The 19,076-nt window shown below is 43.6% G+C and overlaps 1 protein-coding gene across 2 annotated transcripts in view; it reads right to left on the reverse strand.

Moving 5' to 3' along the window:
- rnf13 (ring finger protein 13) overlaps window positions 1–9,815 on the reverse strand; it is a 273,999-nt gene extending 264,184 nt beyond the window's left edge. For both annotated transcript variants that reach the window (XM_063045368.1, XM_063045369.1), the window contains exon 1: window positions 9,664–9,815. The gene's annotated coding sequence lies outside the window, so the exon portion shown is untranslated. The remainder of the gene's footprint in view (window positions 1–9,663) is intronic.
- Between the last annotated feature and the right edge of the window lie 9,261 nt (window positions 9,816–19,076).

Genomic DNA, 19,076 nt, shown 5'->3' on the forward strand with positions numbered 1-19,076 from the left:
ACACAGGCAGGTTTTCTCCCATTTAGGTTGGGTAAGACTCAAACCAGAGGTTATAGGTTTAGGGTGAAAGGTGAAATATACAAGGAAATCCTGAGGGGCGACTTCTTCACTCAGAGGGAGGTGTGAGTGTGGACAAGCTGCCGGCGGAGAAATCAAACATCCTTTTTAATTTCAAGCTCTTTGTGAGAAATGCATAGTCAGAGTCCCAACACCACTGTGCACTGTTGTTCTTCAGGAACACATTTGCCAAAAAGATCAGGAAAGGAATGCATTGGTCTTTGTCAAGCAGCTGCATAACACAGGATTACATGCTTTTGTAGGCTGATCCCAGGGTCACAGACTGAGGCAAACATCAACTCAGTGAAAAACATGCTTCAGCCTGTCCAAATAACAGGCTGACCTTCCAACACAAGGAACAATCCACAACCAAATGTTGCTGACTGGCACATTCCAAGATGCAGAAGCACAAGCTGAGGGAGAGCATACAGCCCTCCTCCCTTTTCACAGTGAAGGACAGGACCTGCGTAAAAGCTTCAAACTTACTGAAAGAAAAACTGACATGATGCCAACAAAACACAAATCTTATAAGCAGATGGATTGATTGGTATAGCACCATTGCAACTGTTACCAGTAGTCGGCTTGCGGCATAAGCTATAAAGTTTAATTAATCTAAAACTGGGCTCGACAGTTATTAAAACTGACACTAAAAAAGAAATGAGATTACTAAACTGCATCAAAGCATCAATTATATTGCTCATTCTAAGATATTCTATCAACAAACATTTCTCAAACAAATTGGTGAATTTTAAAGCATACACTCAGTGGCCACTTTATTAGGTTCCTCCTGTATCTAATAAAGTAGGCACTGAATGTATGTTCGTGGTCTTCTGCTGCCGTAGTCCATTCACTTCAAACTTTGACGTGTAGTGTAATCAGAGATGCTTATCTGCGTACCCTGTTGCAACATGCAATTTTTTTTTGAGCTACTGTTGCCTTCCTGTCAGCTTGAGACAGTTTGGCCATGAGGGAGTTAGATATGGCCCTTGTGGCTACGGGGATCGGGGGTATGGAGGGAAGGCTGGGGCAGAGTTCTGAGTTGGATGATCAGCCATGATCATAATAAATGGCAGTGCAGGCTCGAAGGGCCGAATGGCCTACTCCTGCACCTATTTTCTATGTTTCTACTCCGACCCCTCTCATTCTCAAGATGTTTTTGCCCACAGAACACAAAACAATTTTTTTTTTCTCGCATCATTCTCTGTAAATTCTTGTGCATGAAACGCCAAGGAGATCAGCAGCTTCTGAGATACTCTCAGAAACAGCCTGAGATATCGTCAGGCACCAACAATCATTCCATGGGCAAACTCACTTAGATCACATTTCTTCCCCATTCTGAACATCAGCTGAACCTCTTGACCACACCTGTATGCTCTTATGCATCGAGCTCCTGCCACACAATTGGCTGATTAGATACTGATATCGAGGTGTACGGTGTACCTAATAAAGTAGCCATTGAGGGTACGTGCACATCTAAAATACAACGAATGAGATTTTTTTTTAAAAAAGGAAGCAAACAAAACCTTTAGCATTAATGAAGAGGCAGAGAGACATTTAAAATTCCAACTATCATTCTGAAAATGTTAGCATTAGAAGAAATAATTAGCTATTTAGAAAGATGATCTGTCATTAGTATTGGGAATAGCTAACAGTAAATAGGTTTCAAGGTGCGGGGGGGTGAAGAGGAGGGACAAAGAATAGAGAAGGAAAAAGGTAGGAGACAGGATTATACTTAGAAAGATTGACCATGAAGGTGCTGGTAGTGTGCCAAATTACACCCTACCCAACACCAGCAGATGCTGCTCGAACCCCATCTCCCAAAGGTTCTTCCAGCAGATGGTTTGTCACTTTCATTACTGTGGGATCTTGGTGTACACAAATTGGCTATCTTGTCCTCTCATGTAGCAGTCAATAAAGACAAGAGTGACTTGAAAAGACAATGAATGACATGATTTCTGGCTATTAAATGTTCATCATGCTTGTTATCCACCTTATACCTTTCATGCAACATTTTAAAATACCTTCACTTCCCAATCAGACACATTCTTGATACTGTCATAAAATCAAGAGATTCTACAAGATGCTGGCAGGACCCAGGTCTGAGAGGAAGGAACGACCCGCTGTTTGGCGGATTTAAACACCGGGTCAGATTAGAAAAGTCTGTTACAGGTTGAATCAAGGCAGCGGGGCCTGGGCTCAAGAGCAGACTGAAGAAGTGGGCCTGAGAGAGCAAGGTGCAACACGAGGTGTAGCTGATTTAAGGGCTGGGCCAGATTGAAAAGGTTAAAGTGTCAGGGCCGGAGGAGAGGAACGGGCCGGTGTTCAGATAGCTGCTCTGCAAGACGTACTCGTCGCCACACTGAACCGAGGCTGTGGCCTGCAACTAACAGGCACCTGGGCCGGGTGCATGGCTATGGACTCACTCTTGTGAACTTCAGTTCTGAATGTTACTTTATTGTTTGGACATTTTATTTCTGCTCACTGGGTGTCTGACAGTCTTTATTTTTTAAATGGGTTCTTCTAGATTTCTTTGTTTTGTGGCTGCCTGTTAGAGGAATCTCAAGGTTGTATGTAGTATACATACTTCGATAATAAATATACTTTGAAATCCAGAGTAACACACAAAAAAAAAGCTGGATGAACTCAGCAAATTGGGCAGCTTCTGTGGGAAGGAATAAAGAGTCGACGTTTCGGGCCAAGACCCTTCTTCAAGTCTTGGTCTGAAACATCGACTGTTTATTCTTTTCCATAAATGCTGCCTGACTTGCTGAGTTCCTTCAGCATTTTCTGTGCGTTATTCTTGATACAGTCAGGTCAGACAGGTGAGCCAACAGAAAGGTTTTGCTCTCAAATGCAATCTAGTTTCAAGAACACAATTACTGCACAAAACTAACCACGGATTTTGGCCAGTTAGGGGAACTAAGAGTTTCAGGGAGATTTATCTTGTTCTAGAATTTAATTAAGTTTTGAAGACAGCACTTGGTTTTGAACTTATCACTGACATTAATTCGTTACATTCACATTATTAATCAGTGGTAAATTTGCTGCTTGTTGTGAAGTTGCAATTAATTAGGTAGCTGGCTAGAACTGGTTACTAGGTAATTACACTTAGTGGAGACTGATGCCTGTTCTTGCAATTTTAGCTACTGCAATATTCCTGGACTGTATGATGATTTGTCGTTTGATGTGTTATATTCTGTGTTTCTCGCTTGTTTTTTGGTGTCATTTACGTGATTTGTTCTTTGCGTTTTGGGGGCTTGATGTTCTTCTTTGAACGGATTGCATGGATTACTTTGTTTCGTGGCTGTCCATGGGGAAGACGAATCCCAGGGTTGTGTACTGCTTACATATTTCAATAATAAATGTACTTTGAATCTTCGCAAGCACAGATGAGCTTTGCTAAAACCGCACTGTCGAAGAACAGAGTCCAGTTCCACAGTCTGCTGTCCTGATAAATGATGAAATATTGGACTTCAGGTGGAGGAGTCATGTTGTGGCGCACAGTCACGGAGAGAGATGCTGTTCCAATACTACATTTCTACTTAGTGAGACAATCTAATGCTCTAGGCCTGTACTCACTGGAATTTAGAAGAATGAGGGGGAAATCACATCAAAACCTATCAGATATTGAAAGGCCTAAAGAGAGCAGATATGGAGAGAGCGGGAAGTCTAGGACCAGAGGGCACAGCCTCCGAATAGAAAGACATCCCTTTAGAACAGTGATGAGGAGGAATTTCTGCAGCCGGGGTGGAGAATTTGTGGAATTCATTGCCACGGAGGGCAGAGGAGGCCAAGTCATTGGATATATTTATCGTGAAGTTTGGTAAGTTCTTGATTAGTAAGGGCATCAAAAAATTATGGGGAGAAGGCAGGAGACTGGCATTGAAAAGGAAAATAAATTTGCATGATGGAATGGTGGAGCAGACTCGATGGGTCAAATAGCCTAAGTCTGCTCTTCTGTCCTATGGTCCATTAGAGGGATAGCAGGGCACTTCAGACCCCTGGGGTGCACACCCATGGTGTGTGGGAACTTCATGATGTATCTATGCTCTGGACAGCCACAGGTACAGGAAGAAACATCAGCTGGAGGGTTCTTTTTATTCCAAATTTAGGTAGCTGAATAAATCTCGAGCTGCCATGGCTGATCTGCATTCAGATTTCTGAAGCAGTGGCACTAATCTTTGATGGCAAATCCAATGATTTAAACACTAATCTATTGTTTCCTCAGCTCGAGTGGGAAGCAGAGCAGAAATGAGTGACAGTCACGGCAATCCATCTCTCCCTACTAATCTCTCTCCAGGTACTTATCCCTGCAAGCGGCCTAAAAGCTACACCTGCCCATCCACTTCCATTCAAAACGCCAAATAGTCCTTCCAGCTGAGGCAACACTTCACCTCGGGTCGTCTATTGTGTTCAGTGCTCCTGATACAGCCTCCTCCACATTGACGAGACCCGTCATAAACTGTGGGACTGCTTTTTCAAGCACCTTTGCTCCATCCGCCACAAGCAAGAATTCCCGGTGGCCAAACATTTTAATTCCCATTCCCATTCCAATATGTTGAGCCATGGCCTCCTCGTGCCAAGATGAAGCCACCCTCAGGGTGGAGGAGCAACACCTCCTCCATTTCCACGTGGGTAGCCTCTAACCTGATGGCATGAATATCAAATTTTCCTTCCGGTAAAAAAAATCCCCCCTCCCCCACCATTCCCACTCTAACCTTTTACCTCTTCTCACTTGCCTATCACTTCCCCCTGGTTCCCCTGCTGCTTCCCTTCCTCCTATACTCCACACTCCTCTCCTATTAGATTCCTTCTTTTCCAACCCTTGACCTTTCCCACCCACCTGGCTTCATCCATCACCTTCCAGCTAGCCTCCTTCCCTGACCCCGCCACCTTTTTATTTTGGCATCTTCCCCCTTCCTTCTCAGTCCTAAAAGAGGATCTCAGCCCAAAACGTCGACTGTTTATTGATTTTCCATTGATGCTTTCTGACCTGATGAGTTCTTCTGGCATTTTGTGTGTGCTGATAGAGAAAGCAAGTAGTTAGGTAGTTCAGAAGCCAAACTCCTCCCTCCCCTTCTTCATCCATATTTGGACATAAACATCATTGAGGAATGAGGTTTCCCTTAAGGTGCTGCAGTCACAGCCTGGACCACTGCTCCAAGGATTATACAACTGTACCAAGGAAGTTCAGTCAAGCTTTACCTACAGGAGCTTCCATTGTTAAGAGAGCAGACACACTTGCAGGTTGGGGGTGTTCCACAGTCAAAGTTCTGCAATCCTGGAGGATGGGTCGGCAGGAACTCCAGGTCAGCAAGCATGTATTGTAGATAGAGGCCCAAAGGAGTCACAGGGCCAGTTACCCAGCCCAGGTCACCGGGGTTAGAGGTCCATGCAAGTCTGAAGTCATGGCTGGAAGTCAAACTGGTCATCGGCAAGTCCTGGGTCTAGGCTCAAATAGAGGTCAGCAAAGTCCAAAGTTGGAGGCACAGTGGCTGGAGATTTGAAGCACTATGTCTATGAACCCAAGAGTCTGGGGTCAAGGACTAGAGGCCTGGAGACAGCCTGTCTGTGTGTGTGAGTGGGTGAGTTGGGAAAGGACTCGTTTTGCCGCTGTTCTGTTTTGCTGTGTTGTCGCTGCTGCTGCTTGTATTGTTCCACTGAACACTGGAACCCCATGGTTAACAGCACTTGCGAGAAGCCCCCTGCACACCCTCGGGCTATTAAAGCAGATTCATAAATGCGTTAACAGGACTGGAAAATTGCAGCTACAAGGAAGCTTTGGATAGGATAGTGTTGGTTTAGTGGGAGCAGAGATGGCCAAGGGGGGACTCAAATTAGACGCACGAAATGTTGAACTGCCTAGGAAGAACAGATTGGAAGGATGCATCCCCCTAGCAGAACTTTCAAAAATCAGGGAAAATAGAACTTATAGAGCATTTTTCATAAAACAATGTTGTTCAACGTGCTTTACAATGGGATAAAGTGCAAACATAAAAATAAAAGTCTAAGTGATGTTAGTTAAAAGCAAGGTTATACAAATAGGTTTTCAGCTGGCATTTAAAAGTGTTCCCTGCCCAAGTCTGCATCCCTTATAGCTTTAGATATTAAGTTCCATATTCAGGAACGTAGTTAAAAAAGCTGACCTGCCAATTATCTTTGAAATTGGTGTAAGAGTTACAAGGGAGATGCCAAAGAATTTTCATGCACAGAGGTCTGGAACTGACTACAAGCAGAAATCTGCATTAAAGTACTTGGATCTATACTTGAAGAATCATGACCTACAGACAAGACCAAAAGGCGGGACGAGGATGGGTAAATAATTTTTGATCAGAACAGATAAATAGTCTCATGCTCTGCTGAAACCATTTGTATGATTCTACAAACTGGGGGAGAAAGCAAGAACATCAATTTGGCAGACAGACATTACTTGAACCCAGAACCCAGAACCCAGCTACCAGCTTTAACACGCGCTGAACTATTCCATTAAGAAGAAAAATGAGCTGCTCAGGAACTCAGCAGGTGCAAAGCAGCATCTGTGGAGGCAAATGGACAGTCAACATTTCAGGTCAAGGTTGGGATACAAGAGACTGCAGATGCTGGAATCTGCAGCAAGAATGATTAATTGTCCATTTCCTTCTATAGGTTCTGTCCGACCCACTCAGCTCCTCCAGCTACTCCCTGTTTTCAACCATATTCCAGCACCTGCAGTCTCTCGTGTCTCCTGAACATAGAACAGGAACAGGCCCTTCTGCCAATGATATCTGTGGCAAACATGATACCTGCACATGATCCACATCCTTCCGCTTCCTACTCACGTGCCTACAAAAACTCTCAGACACCACTATCAATCTGCTTCCACCACCAAACCTTGCAACATGCTCCAGGCACCTACCACTCTATGTGAAATAAAATCTCCTCTCCTTCTCCCCACACCTCAAATCCACATTCTCCAGTATTTGCACCCTGGGAAAACAACCCTGACTGTCTATCTATACCTCTCATAACGCTACAAAATTCTATCAGATCTCTGTTAAGCCTTCAATGCTCTTGAGAAAACAATCCATATTCGTCCAGGCCCTCTCTAATCCAGGGCCTATCCTAATAAACCTATTCCGTACCAACTTCAAAGCCTCCTTCCTGCGATGGCCTGACCAGAACTGCACCAACACTAATACTCCATTCCAAGTAATTTTATTATCAAAATACATATATCACCATATACAACTCTGGGATTTCTTTTCTTGCAGGCAATCTCAATAAATCCATAATAGAATAGATAAAAGACTGCACCTAACAGGGATGACAACAACAAATACCTAAGACAACAAACTGTGCAAATGCAAAAGAAAAAGAATTATAATAATAAATAAATAAGCAATAAATATCAACAACACGAGATAAAGAGTCCTTGAAAGCAAGCCCACAGGTTGTGGCAACAGTTCAGTGATGGGGCAAGTGAAGTTGCATGAAGTTATGCAACACACACAGACTGCTGGAGATCTTGGCCCAAAACGTCGCCTGTACGCTTTGCCACAGATGCTGCCTGGCCCGCTGAGCTGCTCCAGCAGTTTGTGTGTGTTGCTTGGATTTCCAGCGTCTACAGATTTTCTCTTGTTTGTGATTATCCCCACTGGTTGAGGGGTAATAACTGTTCCTGAACCCGGTGGTGAGAGCCCTCAGGCTCCTCTACCTTCTTTCTGATTGTCAGCAGTGAGAAGAGAACATGACCTGGGTGGTGCGGGTCCTTGATGAGGATGATGGATCCTGCTTTCCTGCAAGAGCACTCCTTGTACATGTGCTCAGTGGTGGGGAGGGCTTTACCCAAAACAGACTGGGTTGTGTCCATTCTTTTGTAAGATTTTCCATTCAAGGCCATACCAGCTGTGATGCAACCCGTCAATATACACTCCACCACACATCTATACAAGTTTGACAAAGTATTAGATGTGCTTAACTAAAGTTCAACACAGCTATAACAGAAATTCCTGACTCCGATACTCCACCCAAATTGAGAGAAGCAAGCACGCCATATGCCCCCTTTACCATTATCTAGTTGTGAGATTTGAATCCTAAGATCTCTTTGTAGATCAATACTATTAAGGGTCCTGCCATTATAGTATTTTTATATATTGCATTGTTCTGCTACCACAAAGCAACAGATTTCACAACATATACCAGCGACAATAAAACTGGTTTGGATTCACTGTATACGTTTCCCTTCCCAAAGAGCAACACCACATTTGCCCAGGTCTCAATTCAAGCATGGTGAAACCAACCCACCAGTCAATAGAAGAGAGCCGGATCCCCACCATCCAAGGCCATGCTCTCTTCACACTGCTGCCACCGAGTAGAAGGTCTTGGGTCTCACGCCACCAGGTCAGAACCCGAACTGCCCAACGATCGCGCAGCTGCCAATCACTTGACCATCTGCCCCACCCTTTGCCCTGCTATTACCCTTCAACCATCAGACTGGATAACTTCATTCACCTCAACACTGGACTGATTCCATAACTTTTCAACTCACTTTAAAGGATGCTTCAACTCACGTTCTCAATATTTATTACTTTAATTATTAGATTTTTTTTATTTACACAATTTATCTTCTTTTGCACATTGGTTGCTTGTCTATTTGTATGTGTATTTTTTCATTGATTCCATTGTATTTTCTTTGTATCTACTATGAACGCCTACAAGAATATGGTTCTCCATGAAATATAATGTAGTTCAAGAATAAAATTACATTGAACTGTGAATAGAGAAGAGTTTAGCTGAGAGAATGTTCAAGGGCAAGAAGTAATTCACTGTCCCTTGAAAGACTTACACTTAAGTAGTGCATCACAAGTAATCCAGGGCATTTTATAGAAAATATAATAACTTAATTACAGACAAGGTCCAACAAGCAGCAATGGAATAGTGTTTTAATGATTCTGGAGAGGTGTAAAGTGGATGAGATGAACTTTTTTTTTTTACAAAGCCATATAGCACAGGACCTTTCAGACCACTATCTCCAATCATCTACTCTAAACCCAGTTTCCAGCACTTGGTCCATTGCCACAACAATTTAACTTCTTCTATAGACATTTCTTTAATGTTGAGCGTACTTGCTTCCAACACCTGCTCCGTCAGCGTGCAGTTGAAGCAACCTTCTAAGATCCACTCTAAATTCCCCTAAAACTACATCTTCTAGCTTTTCAAAATAACTTCACAGGCTTATTATTCAAACATCTTGTATTGCCAAGATGCAATTTCATATCAAGACTACTGATGCTTAATTCAGATTTAATGAGCACTTATGGATTTTGCTTGTAGACAACCTAAAATCTTAAGAGTACATTCGGCCTATCAAGTCCATGCTAGCTTATGTCAAACATGACTATCCCATATTCCTCCACCAACACCCTCCCCCGCATTACAACTTCGACAAATTGCAAGGGAAAAGTGAGAGAACTGGGGTGTCAGGGGAAGGGACGGGAGGGGTGGGAAAGGAGGCCCTGTGGGAAGAGGTAATGGGGACAGAGGTTGAAGCCTCACCCACAGACACTCCTCAGTCAGACCTCTCTCCCACTTTCAACTGGATCAATGGCCGCTCGGGCCATCGCTTACCTGTTTCACGAAGCTCTAAGAGCCGGACGGAGGTGTAAATAATAAACAGGCGGTGCCGCAGACCACATGAGAGTGGAGGTGATACGACCCCCTAGAACCTCACGTCACTGGAGGTGCCGCACTAACTACCCGGCCTCCCCAACGATCGCGCAGCTGCCAATCACCCGACCCTCCGCCCCGCCCTTTGCCCTGCGATTGGCTGAGCTGCAAATCTACCCGCCCAACTCCTCTGCTCGTGTCAATCATCTGCCGTCGGAGCCACGCCTCCTTCACCTCGTGACGTGGGATTTGTTTATCGTCCGCGACCCGCCCATGGCGCGCTTGTCCGGCGATCACCCGGGCTGCCGCGTCCTCGTTCTGAGGTTGAGAGCGGATTGGTTGTCCAAAACCCGCCCAATTTAACGTTGCTTTGCATAATAAAGCCTGATTGGTTGCTTCCGGAGACCCCGCCTAGTCTCCTGGGGTAGACTCCAGAGTTTAGCATCTGCAGTCTCTGGTGTTTCAGGTGCTGTGGTACTCACGTTATCGTCCTTTCCACCTGCAGCTTGTCATCTTTCCCTGCAGAACGCAAAATAGATCCAAAATAATCACAATTCCAAATATGCTCAGACTTCCTATTGCTGCATTTACCCTTTTTAAAAATGATGTCAAGAGTTTTCTCCCAAACAGTGAGCAACACATCAGGAATACACAAGAAGGAAGAAAGGAGATTATGTCTGCATTCTGGATTACGAATGTGTTTCATCACTCTTACATTAAAATTAATAAAATCATTTTATTTAAGCTATATATTTGTTAACAACAAATGCAATTTGTGTTATACTAGCTCCCGACAGAATACTATCACATTCTGCAGTGCTACAGACAGAACCCGGGTTACGAATGGGTTCTGCTCCTGAGTGCTGTCCATAAATAGATTTTTTCTGTGTCAGTTACAAACAATTTCAATGACGGTCAATTAACATTAATCATTTATTTATGGTGTTCCTGTTAGTTACAATGGTACAGAATTAGAATGACCCACATTCAATGTCTAGTTTCTATGGCTTAAAGTAACAATGGATATTACATTGACTGACAAAGTATCTTACAAGTGCCCATTGAAGAAACAGACTTGTCAGTTTCCACAGAAAATCTCTGAAGTGGCCTCCCATTGTAAACTGTCGTATGCAGATTAACTGTCAATGGTGTCTGTTTGAATATAGAAACATAGAAAACCTACAGCACAATACAGGCCCTTCACCCCACAAAGTTCTGTTGAACATGTCCTGACCTGAGAAATTACCTAGGGTTACCCATAGCCCTCTATTTTCCAAAGCTCCATATACCTGTCCAGGAGTCTCTTAAAAGACCCTATCTTATCTGCCTCCACCACGGTTGCCGGCAGCCCATTCCATGCACTCACCACTCTGCGTAAAAAACTTACCCCTGACAGCTATTCTGTAAGTACCTACTTTCACGCACTTCAAAACTATGACCCCTCGTGTTAGCCATTTCAGCCCTGGGAAAAAGCCTCTGATTATCCACACGGTCAATGCCTCTCATCATCTTATACACCTCTATCAGGTCACCTCTCATCCTCAGTCACTCCAGGGAAAGAAGGCCGAATTCACTCAACCTATTCTCATATGCACGCTCCCCAATCTGGGCAACATCCTTGTAAATCTCCTCTGCACTCTTTCTATGGTTTCCACATCCTTCCTATAGTGAGGTGACCAGAACTGAGCACAGTACTCCAAGTGAGGTCTGACCAGGGTCCTATATAGCTGCAACATTACCTCTCAGCTCCTAAACTCAATCCCACAGCTGATGAAGGCCAATGCACCATATGCTTTCTTAACCACAGAGTCAACCTGCACAGCAGCCTTGAGTGTCCTAAGCACTCAAACCCCAAGATCCCTTTGATCCTTCACACTGCCAAGAGTCTTACCATTAATACTATATTCTGTCATCATATTTGACCTACCAAAATGAACCACCTCACTCTTATGTGGGTTGAACTCCATCTGCCACTTATCAGCCCATTTTTGCATTCTATCAATGTCCCGCTGTAACCTCTGACTATCCACAACACTTCCAACCTTTGTGTCATCAATATATTTACTAACCCATCCCTCCACTTCTTCATCCAGGTCATTTATAAAAATCACGAAGAGTAGGGATCCCAGAACAGATCCCTGTGGCACACCACTGGTCACCAACCTCCATGCAGAATATGACCCATCTACAACCACTCTTTGCCTCCTGTGGGCAAGCCAGTTCTGGATCCACAAAGCAATGTCCCCTTGGATCCAATGCCTCCTTACTTTATCAATAAGCCTTGCATGGGGTACCTTGTCAAATGCCTTGTTGAAATTCATATACACTACATCTACTGCTCTACCTTCATCAATGTGTTTAGTCACATCCTCAAAAAATTCAATCAGGCTCGTACGGCATGACCTGCCTTTCATAAAGCCATGCTGACTATTGCTAATCATATTATGCATCTCCAAATGTTCATAAATCCTGCCTCTTAGGATCTTCTCCATCAACTTACCAACCACTGAAGTAAGACTCACTAGTCTATAATTTCCTGGGCCACCTCTACTCCCTTTCTTGAATAATGGAACAACATCAGCAACCCTCCAATCCTCTGGAACCTCTCCCATCCCCACTGATGATGCAAAGATCATCGCCAGAGGCTCAGAAATCCCCTCCCTCGCCTCTCACAGTAGCCTAGGGTACATCTCGTCAGGTCCCAGTGACTTAACCAACTTGATGCTTTCCAAAAGCACCAACACATCCTCTTTCTTAATATCTACATGCTCAAGCTTTTCAGTCCACTGTAAAGCATCCCTACAATCGTCAAAATCCTTTTCTGTAGTGAATACTGAAGCAAAGTACTCATTAAGTATCTCTGCTATATCCTCCGGTTCCATACACACTTTTCCACTGTCCCACTTGATTGGTCCTATTCTTTCACGTCTTATCCTCTTGCTCCTAACATACTTGTAGAATGCCTTGGGGTTTTCCTTAATCCTGATTGCTAAGGCCTTCTCATGGCTCCTTCTAGCTCTCCTAATTTTCTTCTTGAGCTCCTTCCTGCTAGCGTCATAATCATCTAGCCCTCTATCATTACCTAGTTTTTTGAACCTTTCGTAAGCTCTTCTTTTCTTCTTGACTAGATTTACAACGGTCTTTGTACACCACTGTTCCTGTACCCTACCATCCTTTCCCTGTCTCATTGGAACGTGCCTATGCAGAACTCCACGCAAATATCCCCCGAACATTTGCCACATTTCTTCCGTACATTTCCTTGAGAACATCTGTTTCCAATTTATGCTTCCAAGTCCTGCCTGATAGCCTCATATTTCCCCTTACTCCAATTAAATGCTTTCATAACTTGTCTGTTCCTATCCCTCTTCAATGTTCTGGTAAAGGAGATAGAGTTGTGTTCACTATCTCCAAAATGCTCTCCCACTGAGAGATCTGACACTTGACAAGGTTCATTTCCCAATACCTGATCAAGTACAGCCTCTCCTCTTGTAGGCTTTATCTATATATTGTGTCAGGAAACCTTCTTGAACACATTGGAGAAACTCCCCCCCCCCCCATCTAAACCCCTTGCTCTAGGGAGATCAATACTTGGGAAATTAAATTCTCCCACCACAACAACCCTGTTATTATTACACCTTTCCAGAATCTGTCTCCCTAGCTACTCATCGATGTCCCTGTTATTATTGGGTGGTCTATAAAAAACACCCAGTAGAGTTATTGACCCCTTCCTGAATCATGAATGTTATGCTTTATAACTCTGAAGAAGAAAAAGAAGAAGCCTAGGAAAACGTGTACACTTCGTTGTTGCTTTTGGGAGGTGCTCACATGGTGGCGTAGTGATGTATACCATTCACATACTTTTACATATAATCCATAATGAATTATGTAAACAACAAAGAATCAGAATCAGGTTTACTATAGCGGTATGTGTTGTGAAATTTGTTAACTTAGTAGCAGTAGTTCAATGCAATATATAATATAGAAGAAAAAAACAAAATAAAATAATTAAATAAGTAAATCAATTACAGTATACGTATATTGAATAGATTAAAAATTGTGCAAAAAACAGAAATAATACATATTAAAAACATGAGGCAGTGTCCAAGGGTTCAATGTCCATTTAGGAATTGATGGCAGAGGGGAAGAAGCTGTTCCTGAATCGCTGAGTGTGTGCCTTCAGGCTTCTGTACCTCCTACCTGATGGTAGCAGTGAGAAAAGGGCATGCCCTGGGTGCTGGAAGTCACTGATGCTTAATCAAATATATTTACAATATTACAGAAGTATTACTGGAATATTCAGTGCATTAGAATGGGGAGGTTATCTTTCTTTTACTTAGAGATAGAGTGTCTTACTAAAATACAAACTCCATAGAGCACAAGATAGATGTGAAGATGTTCTTTATTTGATTTTGAGAAAAGATGGGACTCATTTGCACGTTATTATCATTTGAGCTAATTGATAGATTTTTTCCACGATCTAATTGTAATTTTTTTGGCATATTTTCTTCTCTTGCTGGCGGTTTGGTGTTTATTTTTAGAAGCTTTTTATATGACGCATGGCTCTGGGGGTTTTTTTTCTCACTTTTTCTGCTTAGTGGGTTTTTTTGTTACCACAAATTTTTTTCAATCTTTAAGATAATGTCTTTTTTGAGACATTGTAAGTGTTGTAACTTCAATGTACTCGTGTTATTTCTTTTGTATAGTATAACAATAAAAAGATTTGAAAAGAAAGATGTGAAGATGTTTTCCCTTGTGGGATTTTCTTTGCTGTCTTTTCCCAGGAGTTACAATGGCAGATACAAAGGAGTTGTTATTTACAGCTGATATATATAGGAATTTCTTTCAGAGCAGGATGAATCCATGCAACTTCTATCAATTAGGGTCATGAAGATCAAGCCTGTGGAGGTAGGTTAATGTTAGAAAGATTAGGGAACGAGGAGTTATGTGGTACTGGCACAGAGATTTGGGGCTTGGCTCAGATCAATGATGTCACACCATAACTGGCAGGCTTGAGAAGCAAAGTGGAGCAATCTTGCAAAAACTTCCTGTGTTCACGCAAAAGGTAGTGTGGCGGCTCGCGAGATGCTACTATAGTTCGGGATATTCTGGAATTTGGAGTTCAATTCCAGCACCGTTCTGTATGTCCTCCCTGTGGGATGTGTGCATTTTTACCCCCGGGTGGTCTGGTTTCCTCCCACAGTCCAAAGACGTACCGGGTGGGTGAATTGGTCTTTGTAAATTGTCCCATGATTGGGTTTGGGTAAAATCGGGGTCGTGGGCTTGCTGGGGTGGTATGGCTCAAAGGGCCAAATCAGCCCCTTATCGCTAAATAAATAAATGAAAGGAAACGGAGCAGTAATTGAAACTTAAAATGATAACCAGGAGGGAGAAGTGGGACAATGCGTTTTGTGGGAAATTGGTCACGTCAGCAGAAAGGTAGGCCTACTCAAACCAAATAGGCTTGGGGACAAGACTTCTAGTGAACGGCGAGCATGCCTTTTGAGAATAGTTTGAGTGAACTCGGCCTTTTCTCCTTGGAGCGATGGAGGATGAGAGGTGACCTGATAGAGGTGTATAAGATGATGAGAGGCATTGATCACGTGGGTAGTCATTTTCCCAGGGATGAAATGGCTAACACCAGAGGGCACAGTTTTAAGGTGCTTGGAAGTAGGTACAGAGGAGACGCCAAGTGTAATTTTTTTTTTACGCAGAGAATGGTGAGTGCGTGGAATGGGCTGCCGGTGACGGTGGTGAAGGTGGATACGACAGGATCTTTTAAGAGACTCCTGGACAGGTACGTGGAGCTTAAAAAAATAGAAGGCTATGGGTAACCCGAGGTAATTTCTAAGTTAAGGACATGTTTGGCACAGCTTTGTGGGCCAAAGGGCCTGTATTGTGCTGTAGGGTTTCTATGTTTTCTATGTTTCTATGGATAATGGAACTCAGTCCATCTATTCTCAAACCATTAGGAAAGTGGGAGTTGGAGGAGAGAGGCATCCAAGTTACTGCAGGAAAGCCATCAGGGATTTTCTTTGCTGCCTTATCCCAAGGTTAGCCTGGTAGATCTCTGTCTCCAGTCTGTAATTTAAACTTCAATGGGTCTAAATCTGCACAACATGTAAAGTAAACTGATTTCGATTTGAAAACTGGATGTCCTTTGAAGTAACTAGTAGCCACCTCTAATCTGTAACTCCTGAAAATGTTTACATTTCTGTAAAGGTGTAGCATGGTAATGTAGAGGTGGGCATAGTGCTTTAAAGTGCCAACAATCAGAATATCTGGGTTCAATTCCCACCACTGCCTGTGAGGAGTTTTTACATTCTCCCCGTGACCACGTGGATTTCCTCTCCGTGCTCCAGTTTCCTCCCACACTCCAAAACACATACAGTTAAGGGTTAATGAGTTGTGGGTATGTTATGTTGGCACCAGAAGCATAGTAACACTTTTGGGCTGCCCCCAGCACAGTGTTGGACGATGTAAGTCATTGATGCAAAATGACGTACCTGGAAAAAATCCTTAAAAATTTATGGGAGGACTTGTGTAGCATCAGATTTTCCCTTTGGCTCTTCTGTAACACAGGGTGCTCGTTGTAAACAGCAGGACAACTGTACATGGAGAGGTCATAACATCTAATTAATCAGAGTGGGCTCTGTACACCCTCCCCTCAGTGAGTGTTACCTGAGATGAGGGGTTCCCAACCTGGAATCCACAGACCCCTTGGTTAATGGTAGGGGGTCCTTGGCATAAAAAGGTTGGGAACCCCTGCTATTGATCATATGCTCTTGGTTTGAAGACACAACACTCCAAGTTAAAACATAATTTGCTCTGCTGAGTTGATTGTGTTGCTTGATAATGATTAAACATTCTCAATTTATCCAGGTGTTACTCATTACTTGATTCAGAAGTCATAAGAATTAAATCCTGCTCAGAGTGACAAGATGATCACAATCATTAACAGTTAACTCTTTGAGGTACTAAAGAGCTATCCATCCTTCAGATGGATAAATAATGTATCACCAAGTGAGAGAGGCCCCCATCGGTCAGGGCCGGCCTTGGAGTTGCCGGTCAGCATTGTATGAGCTAAATTGTCAACTACTTCCCATTTCCTCAGAAGCTGCCTGATCCTCTGATGTGTTTCCAGTAATTCCTTCTTCTTGTTAGGGGGGACAATGCATCCTGTTTTAATTACCAGTATTTTAACCATAATGTGGGTGGCCTGGCCTTTGCTTAAGAAATGGCAAAGCACCTTGTTCATTATGACTCATGATGTCGGTTTGATTTCACAATAAAACACAATGTGATTTTGAAAACTGACTTCCAGCATGCGTGAGGAACAAAGCAATCTATAATGCAATGTGAAATTGTATGCCTTGTGTGGATTTATTATTGAAACATGTATCTGTTCCTACAGATCAAATTCTTACACAGTGCCCTGAAGTGGGTAGGAGCAGTGGTCCAGAATGTGCCTAGAAAGGGGGAAGGGTGAGAAGGACTAAATGGAAAAGGAGGGTGGGAGGAAGGACAAGGAGAAACGTAAGCTTTATTTGTCATGTATATTGAAACATGCAGTGAAATGCGTCAACGACCGACACAGTCCAAGGATCATGTGGGGACAGCCCACAAGTGTCACCATGCTTCTGGCACCAAAATAGCATGCACCACAACACCACCAATCTTCATATCATCTATAAACCTACACAATCCATAGTACATTTTCATCCAGGTCATTCAGATACAGCACTGACAGCAAGAGTCCCAGTACAGAATCCTGCAGAACACCACTAATCACAGACCTCCAGCTAGAGCAAGTCCCTTCAACCACCACCCTCTGTCTTCTAAGGGCAAGCCAGTTCTGAATCCAAATGGGCAATTCACCATTGGATCTTAATCTTCCTAATCTTCACCATGCATCTTAATCTTCTCAATGAGCTGCCCATGAGGGACCTTGTCAAACACCTGACTAGAATCCATGTAGACAACATCCACAGCTCTACCTTCATCAATCGCCCTCCACACCTCATCAAAAAACTTGATCAAGTTAATAAGACATGACTTGCCCTGTACAAAGCCATTCTGGTTCTCCCTCAACACACACAAAAAATGCTGGTGAACGCAGCAGGCCAGGCAGCATCTATAGGAAGAGGTACAGTCGATGTTTCGGGCCGAGACCCTTCGTCAGGACCAACTGAAAGAAGAGATTAGTAAGAGATTTGGAAGTGGGAGGGGAAGGGGGAGATCTGAAATGATAGGAGAAGACAGGAGGGGGAGGGATGGAGCTAAGAGTTGGAAAGTTGATTAGCAAAAGAGATACGAGGCTAGAGAAGGGAGAAGATCATGGGACGGGAGGCCAAGGGAGAAAGAAAGGGGGAGGGGAGCCCAGAGGATGGCCGTCAGAGAAAGCAGGATCTCCCAATGGCCACACATTTTAATTCCATGTCCCATTCCCATTCTGAAATGTCTATCCACGGCCTCCTCTACTGTAAAGATGAAGCCACACTCAGGTTGGAGGGACAACACCTTATATTCCGTCTGGGTAGCCTCCAACCTGATGGCATGAACATTGACTTCTCTAACTTCTGTTAATGCCCCACCTCCCCCTCATACCCCATCCATTATTTATTTATCTCTCTCTCTCTCTCTCTCTCTTTTCTCCTTCTGTCCCTCTCACTATACTCCTTGCCCATCCTCTGGGTCCCCCCCCCCCGTTTCTTTCTCCTAGGCCTCCCATCCCATGATCCACTCCCTTCTCCAGCTTCGTATCCCTTTTGCCAATTAACTTTCCAGCTCCTGGCTCCATCCTTCCCCCTCCTGTCTTCTCCTATCATTTCAGATCTCCCCCTCCCCCTCCCACTTTCAAATCTCTTATTAGCTCTTTTTCAGTTAGTCCTGACGAAGGGTCTCGGCCCGAAATGTCGACTGTACCTCTTCCTAGAGATGCTGCCCGGCCTGCTGTGTTCACCAGCAGTCTTTGTGTGTGTTGCTTGGATTTCCAGCATCTGCAGATTTCCTCGTGTCTGGTTCTCCCACATAAGGCCATGTTTCTCAAATGTTTATAATTCCTATTCAGGAGAATTCTCTCCAGTAACTTCCCTACCACTGACATGAAGCTCACCAGTCTATAGTATCCAGTATTATCCCTGGCTCCCTTTATAAACATTGGAACAACATTAGATACACGCCAGTCCTCCAGGACCTTGCTTTGGCTAGAGAGGAAACAAAGATATTGGTCAAGACCCTAGAAATCTCTTCACTTGCCTTGCTCAGAAACCTTGGGTATATCCCATCAGGCCCTGGGGACTTATCCACCTTAATGTTCTTTAAGAAACTCAACACTACCTCCTCCTTTACCTCAAAATGCTTTAGCACAGAGGAAC

This window comes from Mobula hypostoma, chromosome 4, assembly GCF_963921235.1.
Source record: "Mobula hypostoma chromosome 4, sMobHyp1.1, whole genome shotgun sequence".
NCBI lineage: Eukaryota > Metazoa > Chordata > Chondrichthyes > Myliobatiformes > Myliobatidae > Mobula > Mobula hypostoma.